Here is a 17,552-nt window from a genome sequence, read left to right as displayed (position 1 = left end):
CTAAAAATATGCATGGTCTGGCAAACTTATTTCTCAAAGAAAATATATGGGTATGTCTGTCTATGCATAAAAAAAATATGATAATACATTAAAGCAAGTGTCATTGGTACTTTTCAGTGGCGAGTGGAGTAAGCAACTAACGGGTTGCTTGAATATTCTAAAAACATGTTTTCTTTTTTAAAAAGAAAAAATCTAAGGAGAAAATATTAATTTCATTTTATGTGCTCAAATTATGCAAAATTTGTATTCTATATTTTAAGATTTTACAATTCTATAGGGAATATAGACATGAAAAATAATACATTTATTAACAGTTGTGAACCTTGGAATACTGACTTCTTCAATATAAGAAAGGGAGAGGATATATGACTGTATATTTACTCTTGATTTGTGGAGGTGGTATTGCTGAGGGTAGTTGTGATCTTTGTGCAGATATGTGAGTGAAAGATTAGTGTAGAATCAGCTGTCTTCGACTGCCAAAATCATGTGATATTTATCCTGCATATAAACCAGTTCCAGCCTTTTTCTGATTGGGATCTCCTCTTAAGCTTTTAGTTATCACAAGGACTTGGATCAAAGGGGAAGCTCTTTCTAAAACATAAATTTGATCTCACTCAGTCTTTCACTTAAAGAAACTTTAGAAGTCTCCACACAGTTTATGGAATATTGTCAAGTCCATGCTCTTTTTTTTTTTTAATTTATTTTTATTTTTTATTTATTTATTTTTGGCTGTGTTGGGTCTTCCTTGCTGTGCGTGGGCTTTCTCTAGTTGCGGCGAGTGGGGGCTACTCTGCATTGTGGTGCACGGGCTTCTCATTGCGGTGGCTTCTCTTGTTGCGGAGCTGGGCTCTAGGCGCATGGGCTCAGTAGTTGTGGCTCATGGGCTTAGTTGCTCTGTGGCATGTGGGCTCTTCCCAAACCAGGGCTTGAACCCATGTCCCCTGCATTGGCAGGCGGATTCTTAACCACTGTGCCACCAGGGAAGCCCTAAGTCCATACTCTTTAGCAGCATATGCTAAGACTTCCATAATCTGACCCCAATTTTATTTTTCCTCCTTTATCTTGTACTTCCCCATTCTCTTCCCTTTTGCAACAGACTACTCATTCATTCCTGAAATATGCCAACCACTCTCAAACCTTCATGCCTTTTTTCAGGCAACTTTTCTCAAAAATAGCCTTAATTATACTCTCTGTCTTATCTACCCTCTGAACTCAAGGCCAAGCTTAATACCACCTCTTTGAATCTCTCCTTGTTCCTACCAGACAGAACTAGTCTCTCCCATGCTCTCTGTTTTCTAAAACTCACTGTAATTACTTCTATCCTAAATTAGAGATAATATTTACACATTAATTTAGAGATAATTATTTGCATTACCCATTACCATTTCTCCTCTCAATGATGTGTTCCTCAGGCTGGTATCGTCTTATTCATCTCTGTATAAGGTAATGCATGGATAACCTGATAAGCAGTAAGCTCTTGATATATGGAACTATTATTTTGTTTTTTATACTCTTAGTACCTCCTCAAATGTATATTACAGATTTGGTATTTAATTGATTTTGCTCCAATTAGTGAATTCCTTATAGCACGTAGTTTAAAGGCTTATCTATCAGCTAAGCCCTGGCTAAAAATTGTACTATCACATTGCTTACCTATGCTTTTGTGAATCCTAAAAGTTTTTATCTTCTCTGCTTTTAGCTTATCACATTGCTTATTGTCTTTATATCTTCATTTAATTTGCTCATTTGTTACAGAACTATTTATTGAATCTCCATTATGGACAAGACAGTTTACTAGGCCCTGGATATACAGAAGTAAAACAAAAATTATTCCTGCCCTCATGAAGCTTTAGAATACAGCAGAAAAAATAAACATTAAGTAAAGATTATGTAATTAAAATTTGATATCTGCTATGTAGAAGCAGGGTGTTATGACTGCTTACAAAAAGGGACTCTACCAGATGAGCTAAGGAACATTTCCTTGAGGAAGTGATATTTAGACTGACACCCAAAGAATGGATATGAATTAGGTAGAAAAAAATGGTCAGGGATATTGAGAGAGGTGGGAGGATGAGAATATTGATGAAAATTTTATCAATAGCATCTAAGAAAGAAATGGAAGATTTTATTTGCACCAACTTGAGGATTATAACCTGGGAGACAGTCTTTCATAAAACTCTGAGGACTGTTCCAAAGAGGTGAAGTGGGAGGCCACTATATATGTGATTTTGGCAAAGGGGTACGTGCAGTCAAGCACTCATCATGGTAGAAGGTTACCACTATTCACATGGAACAGATATCTTGATTAATGGTTTTAGTGCTTTTTCTAAATATGGGAAGATGCAAGAAACTGGGTTCATAAATTTTCTCCTGAAAACATCCAACTGTTTGAGGGCGAGCTCTGTCAGTTTCCCAGAGCACAAAGTGTCTCATCCTGATTTTGCACTGAATTCCAGCGACTGCAGTGGCTAATGACTTGATTCTTGTAGAACTGGATGGTGGCAACATTCTTTATTTTATAATCCTCTCCCTTTCAGTCTTAATTTTGACCATGATTTGGGAAGCATTTCATGACCAATTTGTCCCCCGGTGCTAAGAATGCTCATCCCCAGGTCAGGAGAGGATTTCATTGATAGGCCACTCGATGTGCTATTATTGGACTAGGCCCTGAACAGTAATCAGAAGCCTCTGGGCCGCCTGTCTAACTAGTCTGTTATGGTCCAGGAAATGGTTCCCTCTTGTTGCTTCTTCCTGTATCTTAGAGTTACACTATTACAATTACTGATGTTATAGAACTATATATTTGATCAGTCGTTTAAAGTACCCAATCATCATTAATTTTATCTGAGGCTCAGTCACATATTTGGTAATGCAAGAAACAATAATCTTATAAAATAGGCAGAATACAAGTAATATAGCTAGTAACATAAATAAGGTCATAAGTAAGTATTTAAGCTAAGAACTTTCATTAGGTGCAGCCCGGTATTTTCCCAGGTTGTCTGACCAGTCTGTTCTGCACCAGTTGCTATCTTCAAGGGAAACGATCTATTGGCACTGTACAAAAAGTTCACCAAAGATGTCTGCACATACAAGATGAATGATGGATCATTGTGACCACTTATAGGATTGAGAAAGAAATGTTATCTTCTAAGGAGTAACATGGGTGGTGCCAGAAGAAGAAAAACTGACCTTTATGGTTAAGCAGGTATTTCTGCCACTGAGGAGGTCTGGTTTATGCTTCATGCAGATGCACAATGTACCCTAGAGGAGAGGGAGGGACTCCAGATAGGCAGAGAAAACTTCATGTTTAAATTTTTCTTGTCTTACCTTAAAATATGAATTTTTATTTCATCAAGAAGATGGGGGAGAATTTCAGACAAAGGGAATAAACGCAAAAAAGTAGATCCTGAGTGAAAAGAAGACAGTATGTTTTATAGAGTCAAGTTGTTTTATATGAGCATAACTCCGGTTCTCACTGGTGGTGAAATTCCTGCCCTTTGCTCAGTATTCTTGGACCCCAATCTTCCTTTCCAAACATGTTGCTGAATATTTTCTTTCAAATATATGTCTCAGCCCCCAAGAGCCATGCTGTTACTCATATTCTTTTCTCTCTTCAGAATGTCCTATTCTCTCTCTCCATGTTCAAATCCTCCCATCCTTCAAGAGCCAATTCAAATCCTAAGGTTCTTCCTTATCCAGCTCCACTAGCAGCAATGATTTCTTCCTCTCCATCATTTCCTTTATCTGTATCTGTACCTGATATATATATATATATATACACACATGTATATATATATATATATATATATATATATATATATATATATATATGTAATTTATCTCTATATTTCTCTCCCAAATGAGGTCTTGTATAATGCCTTGTACAAGGTACATATTTCATATATTTTTCTTGAATAAAATGACTTAATGTGACTTTTAATGAGCCATGCATGAGACTGATGAAATAAATGGGATGGGGCTTCAAAGGTCCACAGTGTTCCAAAGTGAAACTATTTAGTAAAACTTTAGTTTAGTCAGGGGTTGGGTGTACATTTATCATGTTTATCATGTTTACTTGCAATCTCTCCAAACAAGGAATTGTGAAGAAATCAATACATTTCCTATAACCACTCTTGGAGATGAAGAGAATAAACCTTATAGCCTAGTACTTCAGTATTTCCCTAACACTATACATACATACATACATCATGACAAAGACATTTATTTCTATTAGTTTTTAAATTAAAATCCTAAAATTAGCTTTTAAGTTTTTCTCCAGTTGGTGTCTTCAGAAGTCTGTTTTGTTGAAGCTATAACTCTGGTCTCTCCTTCTTGTACAAGCTTCACATAATTCTAAGTGATAAGTATGATCTTCTCCCTTTGGCTCTTAGGTCCAAGGAGGCATAGGTTATGAAACCTACCTATTTCTTCTGAGACTACTTGAAAAGAAGTCTTGAAAAAGCTGATTCAATCATGGTCTTCCCCTTAAAGTGTCAGTACCTTCCCTCTGACACAAAACCTTATTTTTCTTTGGGAAAATTGGGGGACTTACATCATTCCTGATTTCAAAGCTGTGGTGATAAAATAACTATGTAGTTCAGGGGTCTGGGCTAGTTAATTATGATCTTGTCCAGTAAAGACATGATGTTTTCAAGGTTTGGTGTCTGCAGAAGTTCCTTTGTTATGCATAGAGAGAAAAACTAATCTGTGGTCACAGAATGAACTGCTAACCATTGGCTGGCCATCTGGTAAATGTGAGTCTTTGGTCACAAGCGTGCAAAATAGGAAAACCATTGATAGTGGATCAGTTGTCTCATCTTCATGAGGGAGGGATGTAGAATATTCAAAGTGAGGAAGAGCCTTCCTCCCCGACTTTCTCTCTCACCAATAGGAAATTATGTGCCAAGATATTTCCATCTCTCTTTGAGTACAGTGCAGTCAACAAACTGGGAATGAAAAGAGTGTGACTGGGTCAAGCATTATTGAAGTAATTCCACTGAATTCATTGAAATTACACTAACAGCCACTGCTTAAGGAATCCAGCTGATTGATGTCGATTCTTTAGGGATTCAGTCAGCAGAGTCATAGGAGTGCCTAAAAAAACCAAAACAATACTCTCATCTCCACTAGGGAAGATACTTCATATAATTATGAGAACAGGAAATATGTTGGCCTTAGGTTCAGATTATATCAAATGGTTTATATTGTCATCTAAACTGATTCTGAGCCAGTCAGCTTTGCTCTCTCCTGCCTCCAAGTTCTGTCTCTTTTTCTGCAGGATTAGTCACATTTGCTTTTCCGGTTCTGTAGGTTTTTCCTGAACCAGAACTAGGGGTATCTTAGTGCCAGATAAGAGAGAGATAATTTCACTGTAATGTCCTATTTTTTTTTAAAGTTCCAAGAATTTTATACACTTTATCAAATGTGACTGAAACATGAAGTTTGCTCATGTTTTACTGGTGGTGTTTGTTTAGAGATGGAAATGTGGAGGAAGAAGGGCCTGGAGTCCATAGCACTCTGAAAGACTGTCTGTTCAGTTGTCTGACTTCTCTCTCATCTGTACACTCCTCCAGAGCAGGATATACACTTGCACTTGCTCCTGTATTCCCAACGCCTTTTTTAGCATCTGGTACAACAGTGAATGTTGCTAGAAAAAATAAACTGTACAGAAGAGGAAGATAGGCAATAGACTTTGAGATGTTTTGCAGGGCATAAAAGACCTAAAGGGGACAGGGATCCCATCTATTAGTTTCTTAAGAGTGGACAATTGGAGTGGACTTAAGAGTGGTCTTCTCTGTATTAACAATAGACAGCAGAGTCCAGAGTCAGGACCAACAACAGTTTGTTCATGAAAAAAGTTTTGTTTCCAGGGTCTAATGCTTTTTAAAACTATTATCAAGGCTTATACAGCAGCTCCATCTCCAAATGTGAGTGAAGTATTTTGAGAAGATTGAGAGGAAGTCAGCATTAGATTGTGATTATTATCATTCATTTCAAGTAGACAGATTAGGCCATGCACTTTCCAGCACTGCAGGCTCATTTGCCCTGTGTATCTTTCTCTAATCTTCTCCCCGGTTGGGAAGAAATAATTCCCCTGTGTTAGGATAGCCCTTTGTACATCTCTTGTCAGAGCACTGCTACTCTTATACATATTTCACTTGCACTAAATCAAGATCCTTGATGGAAGGGGAAATGGAAAGGAAACTAAGGGTTAATTGATTTATTATTCTGTCAGACATAATACTGATTTTTAAAACACTCTGTATTTTGTTTTAATCACTTAATTATATAGGTACTATTTCCCCATTTTTCAGATGAAAAACTAAAGAGAGGTTAACAATGGAGAGATAGATATACCATGTTCTTGGATTGGAAGAATCAACATTGTAAAAATGACTATACTACCCAAAGCAATCTACAGATTCAATGCAATCCCTATCAAACTACCAATAGCATTTTTCACAGAACTAGAACAAAAAATTTCACCATTTGTATGGAAACACAAAAGACCCCAAATAATCAAAGCAATCTTGAGAAAGAAAAACGGAGCTGGAGGAATCAGGCTCCCAGATTTCTGACTATACTTCAAAGCTACAGTAATCAAGACAGTATGGTACTGGCACAAAAACAGAAATATAGATCAATGGAACAGGATAGAAAGCCCAGAGATAAACCCACGCACATATGGTCACCTTATCTTTGATAAAGGAGGCAAGAATATACAATGGAGAAAAGACAGCCTCTTCAATAAGTACTGCTGGGAAATCGGAATCGGAACAGCTACATGTAAAAGAACGAAATTAGAACACTCCCTAACACCATACACAAAAATAAACTCAAAGTGATTAAAGACCTAAATGTAAGGCCAGACACTATCAAACTCTTAGAGGAAAACATAGGCAGAACACTCTATGATATAAATCACAGCAAGATCCTTTTTGACCCAGCTCTTAGAGAAATGGAAATAAAAACAAAAATAAACAAATGGGACCTAATGAAACTTAGAAGCTTTTGCACAGCAAAGGAAACCATAAACAAGAGGAAAAGACAACCCTCAGAATGGGAGAACATATTTGCAAATGAAGCAACTGACAAAAGATTAATCTCCAAAATTTCCAAGCAGCTCATGCAGCTCAATATCAAAAAACCAAACAACCCAATCCAAAAATGGACAGAAGACCTAAATAGACATTTCTCCAAAGAAGATCTACAGATTGCCAACAAACACATGAAAGGATGCTCAACATCACTAATCATTAGAGAAATGCAAATCAAAACTGCAATGAGGTATCACCTCACACCAATCAGAATGGCCATCACCAAAGAATCTACAAACGATAAATGCTGGAGAGGGTGTGGAGAAAAGGGAACCCTCTTGCACTGTTGGTGGGAATGTAAATTGATACAACCACTATGGAGAACAGTATGGAGGTTCCTTAAAAAACTAAAAATAGAACTACCATACAACCCAACAATCCCACTACTGGGCATATACCCTGAGAAAACCATAATTCTAAAAGAGTCATGTACCACAATGTTCATTGCAGCTCTATTTACAATAGCCAGGACATGGAAGCAACCTGTGTCCATTGACAGATGAATGGGTAAGGAAGATGTGGCACATATATACAATGGAATATTAGCCATAAAAAGAAACGAAAGTGAGTTATTTGTAGTGAGGTGGATAGACTTAGAGTCTGTCATACAGAGTGAAGTAAATCAGAAAGAGAAAAACAAATACCATCTGCTAACACATATATATGGAATCTAAATTAAAAAAAAAAATAGTTCTGAAGAACCTAGGAGCAGGACAGGAATAAAGATGCCGACTTAGAGAATGGACTTGAGAACACAGGGAGGGGGAAGGGTAAGCTGGGACAAAGTGAGAGAGTGGCATGGACATATATACACTACCAAATGTAATATAGCTAGCTAGTGGGAAGCAGCCGCGTAGCAAAGGGAGATCAGCTGGGTGCTTTGTGAACACCTAGAAGGGTGGGATAGGGAGGGTGGGAGGGAAACGCAAGAGGGAGGAGATATGGAGTTATATGTATACGTATAGCTGATTCACTTTGTTATAAAGCAGAAACTAACACACCATTGTAAAGCAATTATACTCCAATAAAGATGTTTAAAATTAATTAATTAATTAACTAATTAATTAAAGAGAGGTTAACAGAAACTGACCAGTAGCCAGTGGTGTTTCCGGGATTCCTAGATCTTACTGACAGCAGTCATTATTTTTTCTTCATAGTTCATATATCTCAGGAAACATAATGTGGGTGTCCTCCTTGTTACTCATTGACACTTGACAACCCTTTCCCACTTGTTTTTTTCCCAAAACACAAGCTCTCAAATGTCAATTAATAAATGAGAAAGAATGATGAAATTAGAAAAATTTGTGAACACAGTAGTAGTAACAGTCTCAGGCAAGAATTGTCAATTGATGCTAAAACTAGTGGATGAGGATTTCCAAGTCAGCTTAGGATGTAGAAAGTGGCAAGTAAATGTCACTACCGGCTTAACAATGAGAAAAAGTTACGTAATTTATAAAATCATAAATTTTCTTGAAACCATAGGAGAGCTGAGACTGCAAGGTAAACCAACTGAATTCCAATGAATGGCATACGGCTCTGAGAAGAGATGAATCTAAAGGATGATTTCATTCCTGACAGAACATTAGAGGAAAGTATTGCTGTCATCAAAGCAGGTAAAGAGGAAATCAGCTACCAAATACTTAAAATCAATGTGTAGGAGAGCTTATCAGTTTCGAATGACTGCGAGAACCTAGACACAAGGAGAGTTCACCCTAACTCACAAGTTCTATTCCACAGGTCTCCAGAGCTGTTCCCGTGTAAGACTGGTTGCATGGCTGAAGGCAGCACAGAGACCCCTTGGTGAAACTAGTGTGCAGGTGTTCAGTTAGTGATTGGTTGTCATTGGGGCAAAGTTGCAAATTTTGCACTCATTTCCTTGGAAACATGTCTCACATAAAACACAATTCTTAACCCACTGGGGGAGGGGCAGTACCCCTTCCGATGCGTAGGGCCCAGGAAAAGGTTCTCTACTTACGTGAAAGTGATGATGTAAAAGCTCTTTGTTCCCAAGGAAAAATAGGAAATTCTCCCATCCCTGGAACCCAGGGAAAAAAATCCTCTCCTTCTGGGAGAAGGGTATCTGCCTCTGAGAAAGGTGAAAGAAAAACTCCTGGACCCTGGTTCCTGGACTGATACAAAGCAGAGTTCAGCTACTACTGGGAGATAGGTAGGAAACTCTTCCCTGTCCAAGAGCTGACACTGACAGAAAAAAAAAAAAAAAAAAAACATGGAGGGGAGCAGGAATGCTGAAAAATTAAGTTTATTCACAATAATTAATCATAGTAATGACATTCTACGTTATGATTCTTTTCTAATCACTTAATTCACATGATGCTATATGGCCAAGGTGTAAGCCTTGACTGTGATTTTTCAGAATCCATTAGACATGCAGAAATTACATTCAGGGTCCATAATCACCCTATACAACACAAGCTCTAACAAGCCTTCTAGGTATTAAACATCACATCTTCTGTGAGGAGGTCTTTCCTTATCACTTTAGGCTGAATTAATTTTTCCCTCTATTCTAGAAAATGACAATGTTTATGACATTGCACTAGAATGACATTAATTTTGCAAAGCTAAGGCTGATCCCAAGCCTATACATTTACAAGCTCTAGTATTCAAATGTAGTATTCAAATACTATCTCACCACAAAAACACTCAGTACCTTCTGTCTCTTGTAAAATTCTTATCCCCATTGAACTCTTCTGGAACCACAAGTAAGCTGAGAAATAAAGACAAAATATATTTATGTTAATGTTTTCACTTCGATTTCTTTGGGGTCATAAAATAAGCTGGGCTTCCTTTTGTATCTGGTTTTCACTACTCTAGACAAACTGAAATGAAATTACTTTGTCCAAATAAATAATGCTGCCAACTTACAAAATGTGTATATACTTTTTATACTGTTTGGATATTGATATCCCTATACAGAAAACTGCCTACTATAGCATGACAACAAGAGATATGGAAACAAAAAGTCTGAAAACAGATTACTTGGAACAAACAGACTTGGAACAAAAGCAAAGGTTGTTGGCTCAGACTGCTGGGTATTTTACTTAGACCAATGTTTCACAAACTCTGTCTGTGTTTCTCAAGCCGATAATAGGTTTCCCCTGAAATGAATAATTTCCTGGTGAAATGCATTGGGGAAATGATGCACAGTGTGATTTACAACACAAATTGACAATTTCAAAGTTTTTGAGAAGTCCTATGGAAAAGAAATCCATTATTCTTAAATACCTATTTAAACATCTCTCAGATCACTAACATTTTCAGATCAGTTTGGGAAATTTTGACTTCGACTATTTTCACAACTCTTCCTAGGCATGTTTTCCTTTTATAAATCAATACTTTGTCTTTCTGGTTGCATAGTACTGAATCCACTGTAGCTAATGCAAAGAGAAAGAAATTTACTAATGTGTGTTAAATGACTTACAGAAATCTGGGAATAAATTATGTAACAGACTTTAGGCTGAACTTTAACAATGACTCCCAAAGCTTCAGCATAGAACTGTGCCTCAGGACTTCCCTGGTAGTCCAGTGGTTAGGGCTCCATGCTTCCACTGCAGGGGGCATGGGTTCGATCACTGGTTGGGGAACTAATATCCCACATGTAAAAAAAAAACCCCAAAAACTGTACCTCTACATGCTGCTGCTTCCATCATGATCAGGAATCTTCCTGTTGAATCAAGAAGGTGCTGCTACAGCCAATTCTGTAACCTCTCTGCTCTGCTGTGAGTCACATCAACAGAACAAATCCCTCACACCTGGCCTTTATTACATTAACCCAATTTATTTGTTTTTTTTTAACATATTTATTGGAGTATAATTGCTTTACAATGGTGTGTAAGTTGCTGATGTATAACAAAGTGAATCAGCTATACGTATACACATATCCCCATATCCCCTCCCTCTTGCGTCTCCCTCCCACCCTCCCTATCTCACCCCTCTAGGTGGTCACAGAGCACCGAGCTGATCTCCCTGTGCTATGTGGCTGCTTCCCACTAGCTAGCTATATTACAGTTGGTAGTATATATATGTCCATGCCACTCTCTCACTTTGTCCCAGCTTACCCTTCCCCCTCCCCATGTCCTCAAGTCCGTTCTCTACGTCTGCGTCTTTATTCCTGTCCTGCCCCTAGGTTCTTCAGAACCAATTTTTTTTTTTTTTAGATTCCATATATATGTGTTTAAATGCTCTTTTCTTAAAGTTTTTTTTTTCTAAGTCCCCAAACTAAATTAGACCTCACTGTTATTCTCTCTCATAGCATATGATATCTTTCTACCATAGCTCTTATTTTAGTACATAACTACTTAGGCATTTAGGTAACTTTAATTACTATCTCTTCTACTAAAGTACTGTGGGAATAGGAACCATATCTGTTTTGCATCCCTTAAAGAAATACCTAACTCACACTAAGTGAATGCATACTTTTGAATCATTTTGAATGGGTGGAAGGATGGATGGATGGATAAGAGTGACTGAGTACCTAAAAGGGCAGATGAGCAGAGAGCCTTAAATCTTGGGACATGACCAAGAAAAACAGGGTGATAGATTTAGCTGGCCATATCTTTTCCCAAGATGACTGGTTCTAGAATTTCTTTTATGGAAGTGTCTGTTTTAATTTAATTAAGTTATATAAACATTTTTGATACCCTTGCATTTTCTTTAACTACCAAAGTCCCTAGAGTAGGCAGGAGACCTTGAAACCTGAAAAGGCTCTGTCTCCTCCAATCTTTATTTAATCAGAAGCAACCTAGATTCCATGTTAGTTTAACGCTGTACAGAATAAAATGACAATGATAGAAGTATTTTCAACTAGGGCCATAACATTAACTCGTAAGAAAAATCGCTTCAAAGCTTCAAAAAAATGAGGGCATGAAATATTTTTAGTTGTCTTTATTCTTTATTTGAGCCCCAGATTTTAATTCCATTTGCTAACTTGGTAACTTTTAGCTTCTTAGAAACACCTAAGGAGCAGCAACTTCAAAGCTGTAAATCCACTTCCTGAAAAGTGAATTTGGAAACAAGATCTATAAAAAGATGAACATTACATACAATGCAAGAGTTCAGTATATTTATTTTTTTCAGCTTCATGTATGATGGAAAAAAATCTATGTATCTGAAATACACAAAACATGGTAAAGACCACTTATTTTGCTGTGGACCCTCAATTTCTGAATCTTTCGTCAAGTTTCTCTCCTGCTTACATTCATAATTGGTCACATGTTTCCCTCTATTTGCTTAAACCAGATGCCCATGGGGCTTTCCTGCAGTATTTAGGAAAGAGGAACGCTTACAGTATTGTATTTGGCTCTATCAAGCAATTTTTTGGTGGAAAATGACCAACAAGTTTAATTTCTCTTAACAGGGAATCATTCTGCCTCACTTCCTGGGAAGGAAAGCTATTTTTAAAAAAGGAGTTATGAACTGGACTCTTAATGGTAACTGGAAAACACACAAAATTTTAACTTCAATTTTATTCTACTTTGTAATAATAATCCTTTGTATTTGTGTAACATGATAGAGTTCATATAGTACTTCCATGTTTACTGAGATATATTTTGTGCTTGCTTATACAGGATTCTTTCTCGTTAAAAAAGAATTTCTGTGTGTTTCTACACATTAGCTTAAGTCTTTTCACCATCTCCTTTTGGGATGAGAATCTCAGAACTTTTCTGATGCGAACACATTTATTGGATCTGTGCCATGAATACATGTGCTCAGTACAATTAAGAATTCACACACACACACACACACACACACACACACACTCTTAAGAAAAAACATCTGCTCATGATCCAGAATTCAATACAAAGAGAGGACAAGTGCATAGACACCCACAATAAAAGGAAAATGTGGAAATATGTGAAAGGATTGATAAAATAAAAATGCCAAAGAAGTTCTGAGCAGAATAGATGTTATCATTTAGTATTCTTGAGTATCTATTATACATCAGATACTTTGCACTTTTATATACTAGGTTTGAATAGTTACCATTATTATGTAAAACAACTCTTATTTCCATTTTGACAATGAATGAAAAAGGTCCTCAAAGTTCTTGAGTTCACAATCCAAGATTAAAATAAATAAATGAAAGATCTAGAATCAAAAAGCATGTCTACGGCCCAGATATTTGGTTATTATGGAAAAGCTTTCTAGAGAAGTGTCCTTTGAACTAAGCTGAGCCTTGAAGAGTGAATAGGATTTTGAATAGGCAAAGAAAAGGCCAGAGGAAACCAACTACCTGAGCACAAGTGTAAATAAGACCACAGGCAGCTGGAATGGATCTCTGTAAACGGAATGAACTCAAGCATAAAGGTGAGTTCTTGGCACAGAGCTGAGAGTTGATGGGGTTACCTGAACGCTAATGTACAACTGAGAATGAGGCCAAGAATAAGATAAAAAGGAAGACTGGGCACTAAGTGTGAAGGAAATTAAGAAGGTGGGGGCATGAACCGACTTTCAGGAGAAATGAGAGATGTCATTATATGAACTGATCTTGAAAAATTCCCATGTCTCTGTTTTTATCTTATATTGAAAAATATTCTGGTACCTGACTTTTGCCTTGTGTGTCAGAGACTGAAAATGGTCACCAGTAGCTTTATTATCCTCATCTCCAGGACATACAACTTCTTTATTCGCTTCCCCTGACAATTAGATTAAAACCAATGATAAAGTTCTGGCCAGTGAAGTTTGAGTGGAAGTGATGAGCAGTACTTCCAGGCCTGGCTCATTAAGGCCTTCCGTGTCTAATCCTAGCATTTTTACTGCATCCATTGGATGAATGAAGAGAACTTAAAAGGCCTGCAGGAGAGACAAGATAAAAAGATCTTGGGTACCTGAGTGACTGTGTGGAGCAGAGACCATCCATTGACCTACACTTCAATGTCAAGTGAGAAACAAACTCTATCTTGAGATAAGTCACTGGAATTTGGGGATTATTTCTTTCAGCAGTTATCCCACCCTGATATGCCAGGCTGAATAATTTGTGATGATCATTATCTCTGACTTGGACCCTGATTGTCCACTGCTATTCCCAACAGACTGAACAGTGTTGGAGAAATTGTGCAGCCTTGTTGAATAATGCCTCAACAGGGCTCCCAGTGTTGCCATGGAATCCTTCTGTGTTCTACTGGTCATGAACTGTTCCCATTCCTTTCGTGGCTTAATTTAAAGTTTCATCTTTCTCCTTAGGATTTTCCTGCTCCTACTCTCAGCAGATGAATTAGCTGTCTCATCTTTAGTTAAGTGCTTATTCAAGACTCATAACCATTTTTGTTTTTTTCATGTTAACTTAAGCAGTTCTTTTTGTATTAGAGATATAAGACCATTATGGATATCAGGTATAAAATGGCTAAAATTTTAAAAGACCAACTAAACCAAAAGTTGGCAAAGATGTGGAAAAACTGGAACTCTCATATACTCTTCATGGGAATGTAGAATGGCACAATCACTTTGTAAAACTGTTTGGCAATGTTTTTAAAAGTTCATCTATCATATAATCCAGACATTCTACTCCTGGGTAGTTACTCAAAGGTCCAAGAGGAAATCTCCAATAGTATTATGGCCAAAAAGAGGTCTTCCACTGTAGATTTTCTGTAGTTTGTGGTGGGGAGTGACACGTAAACATTTTTCTCTATTTTTCCCTTAAAACCTTCAGTAAGGTCTATGTCAGTCACTAGTTATTGTGTGTAAGTTGTTTTTCTATAAAAAGACTGCTGATAATTTGGTTAGAATAACAACATCTCTTGACCCCTTACCTTGGTTCAGGTACTACACTATGCACATTCACATATGTTATCTTTTTCAAATCTTACAGTCATCTTGAACGGTAATTATTATTCCCCTTTTAGAGATTAAAAAACATGTGCCCCATAGTAAAACCAAAATGAAACAGATAACAGAAAATTTGCTCAGAATAACATACTGGAAAATCCCAGCACTTGCCCTCCACCCTCCAATTAAAGATAAAGCTGCTTATTTTTACCTCTGCTTGGAACTTTGACCATATTTTTATTTCTATTTTTGACCAGTCAGTCTCCAGTTAAGTATTAGTGAGAACTTACTGTGGGCTAGGCTTGAGGTAAAAAAAGGGGGTGGGGGGGTGAGGAATAGACATGGTATCTACACTCAGTGCTTTAAAGACGACAGAGACTAAAAAGATATTCCCTGGATGACTGTAGTGAAAGTCAAGACAGAGTCCAAAGAAACACAGACAAGGGTATTGATGGTGTGATAGAAGCAAGTCTTTCCAGAGGAAGTGACCCTTGAGCTGAGTCATAAAGATATGCAGATGCAGAAGAAAGGTAAGGGAAAGGGGCACTGAGCCACTTCTACTAGAGGGATTAGATGGTACAAAGGCATTGAAATGAGGAATCACAAAATCATCAGAGAATAGCAGGTAGTTCAGAATGACTGGAGCATGCAGCAGAGATCAATGCCTGGGGCCCAGGGATGAGCCTGGGGTGTAACAACAGAGGGTGCGACTTCCTGAGAAACTACTCTCATGCCTAGCAACCAGCTGAACCCCAAATTGGACTCAGTCTCCTGGACTCTACCCACAGGAATTTTCCAACCATTTTTTTCCCTCTAAGATATACAATGTGGAACTCAGTACTCTGTTTTTCATTTCTTTTTAATATGCTTATACTCATTTTAAACCAGAGGACAGATGATTTCATGGGACAGGACTTATGTGGACAAGGATTGGTAATATAACTGATTTTGTCCACAATTCTGCAGGTTCTTTAATGTGATTTGATCACCTTCTCCAGGGATGAGCAGTCCCTAGAGGCTCTAGAGGACAAACCTCACACTAAAAATACTTAACTACTGAACTGACAAATTAAATGGCAATTTATTCATTTATAGCATAGGGATGCCTCTCCATTAGCCAGAATGCCGGATCTGGACATGCTGAGTAAGGGGAATATCATTTAGTGAAGAACCACTCAATAATGGGCACTTCCTTGTATTATTTCAATTACTTGTCACCACAACTCTGTGATGTAGTTCTTACTTTATCCCAGTTTTATAGATGGGGAATTTAAATGAGAAATATTACATGATCTACCTTGATCTCATAGCTAATAAGTTATGGAGCTTAGATTCAAATCTAATGCTTTGATTTCTACCCCATGCAATGGGCAGGGTGTACCCACACTGCCTGGAAAAAAAAGTGATGATGATGATGACGATTTAACTAAAATGATTATAATTTATTGGATGTTTACTTTGTGCCGAATACTTTCACATGCATTATTTTATGTAACCTTAACAACTCTATTAAGTGAGAAACTACTTCCATTTTAGCAATGAGGAAACTGATGTTCAAAGGTTTAAATAAGTTTTCTAACCTTCAAACCTGGTTAATTGGCGGGGCAGATATTCAAACCAGGTCTCCCTGCCCACAAAGTACTTTTTACTGACAGTCAAATACTGGTAAGACTATTCGGTGAATGAGTCAGATTGAAGAGAATTTGTTAATTGATAGAACATTCCATCTAGGGTGTGGTAGAGGATAGAAAACCACTGAAGTTCTCCTAGTAGGGACTGATCATGTGTCTTCATAACTTGTTGCAATAGACATTGAATATTTAATACTATTATTTTTTGTGTTTGCTAATAATTCTTATTAGTCACAAAAAACTTCTGTCACTATCCTTATTCATGATAGAATATACATTATAATGTTCATTTTATATTGTCTCACCTTTTTCTGAGGATAAATTTTAGGAATTGAAAAAGAAATGAAGTGCCTCAAACCTGAGGAAAAACATAATTACTTTTTGAGCAATCTTTCATTACTAATTGGTAGTCTATCTGATTAATTCCCAGGTCAGTGAAATTAGAGTTTAGCCTACAAAAATGGATATACGTATGATAGTTTTACAAATTTAAACCCTTTAAACAATCTTGGGACTAGATCAATAAACCTTTTTTAGAATTCCTTTCTAGCACCTAGACTAACAATCTCATCAAGACAGTGTTTTTGTTTTGTTTTATTTCTATCAATATAAAGATTCTCTTTGTGGAAGCAAGATTTGAACAGGCTTTCTTTGAAGTTAGTACCCATGTGGCAAGTTTCAAATAAACCTAGACCTTTGCTCAAAATCAATGCATCTGAGAACTTTCCTTTAACATTCCTCTGTCTCTTGAACCTGGACTCCTTGAGAAAGGGTTTGTTTCTTTCCACTATAGCCCAGTCATCTAGTATGAGGTTAGATACAAAAGAATGTGCCGTCTAAATGTCAGTTGAATAAATGAATATTTGAATGAATTTACCAACTATGGGCTTTGTTTTATTTTTACATTGCTTACTTTTTTGGAAAGATATCCCAGGTGAGCTTTCTCATCCATTTATTTTTATTCCTTTGCAAAAAGTGTCCTTTGGGACCTCTTCGCCAGGTCTCGAAGGTGTGCCCTATCCCGTCTGGCTTGGCATTTTCT

General features: G+C 37.2%; 1 long non-coding RNA gene across 4 annotated transcripts in view; it reads left to right on the top strand.

The window, feature by feature from the left end:
- Nucleotides 1-17,552, top strand: part of LOC132370505 (uncharacterized) — a 370,395-nt gene that overhangs the window by 27,422 nt on the left and 325,421 nt on the right. For all 4 annotated transcript variants that reach the window (XR_009504594.1, XR_009504593.1, XR_009504596.1 and 1 more), the window contains one exon: nt 8,580-8,710. This is a non-coding gene — a long non-coding RNA (uncharacterized LOC132370505). The remainder of the gene's footprint in view (nt 1-8,579; nt 8,711-17,552) is intronic.

This window comes from Balaenoptera ricei, chromosome 8, assembly GCF_028023285.1.
Source record: "Balaenoptera ricei isolate mBalRic1 chromosome 8, mBalRic1.hap2, whole genome shotgun sequence".
Classification (NCBI taxonomy): domain Eukaryota; kingdom Metazoa; phylum Chordata; class Mammalia; order Artiodactyla; family Balaenopteridae; genus Balaenoptera; species Balaenoptera ricei.
The sequence above is the reverse complement of the archived record's forward strand: the minus strand, read 5'-3'. Positions and strand labels throughout refer to the sequence as shown.